The sequence below is a fragment of the Bison bison genome, unplaced genomic scaffold, assembly GCF_000754665.1.
Source record: "Bison bison bison isolate TAMUID 2011002044 unplaced genomic scaffold, Bison_UMD1.0 scf7180017864383, whole genome shotgun sequence".
Lineage (NCBI taxonomy): Eukaryota > Metazoa > Chordata > Mammalia > Artiodactyla > Bovidae > Bison > Bison bison.
The window spans coordinates 2,244,767-2,245,416 of NW_011494955.1; positions in this window are offsets into that span (position 1 = coordinate 2,244,767).

Consider the following 650-nt stretch of genomic DNA (forward strand, 5'->3'; position numbering starts at 1 on the left):
TTGTCTCTGTCCTTTTTCTTCTTCCGCTTGGTCACACCAAGCTCTGTGACTCCTTTCAGCTTCAGGGGTTCCTTTTGGACCTGCTCGTAGGCGTCCATGCTGCCCATTTTTGGATTCGGATTTCTAAATGGACAAAAGTCGGGGGTGGGTCAGGTTTCTGAAATGGAAATTGGGACAATATCGTTCTCTACTGTAGATCCGAGAGGTTCTCTCTTTGTGGAAGCAGGAGCCTTTTAATTTCATGGCTGCAGTCACCATCTGCAGTGATTTTGGAGCTTCCCCACCTCGAAAATAAATTATCTCACTTTTCCCACTGTTTCCCCATCTGTTTGCCATGAAGGGATGGGACCGGATGCCATGATCTTAGTTTTCTGAATATTGAGTTTTAAGCCAAGATTTTCACTCTCCTCTTTGACTTTCATCAAGGGACTCTGGTTCTTCTTCGTTTCTGCCAGAAGGGTCGTGTCATCTGTGTATCTGAGGTTATTGATATTTCTCCTGCAAATCTTGATTCCAGCTTGTGTTTCATCCAGCCCAGCTTGTCTCATGATGTATTCTGCATATAAATTACATAAGCAGGGTGACAATATACATCCTTGATGTACTCCTTTCCCGATTTGGAATCAGTCCGTTGTTCCAAGTCCAGTTCT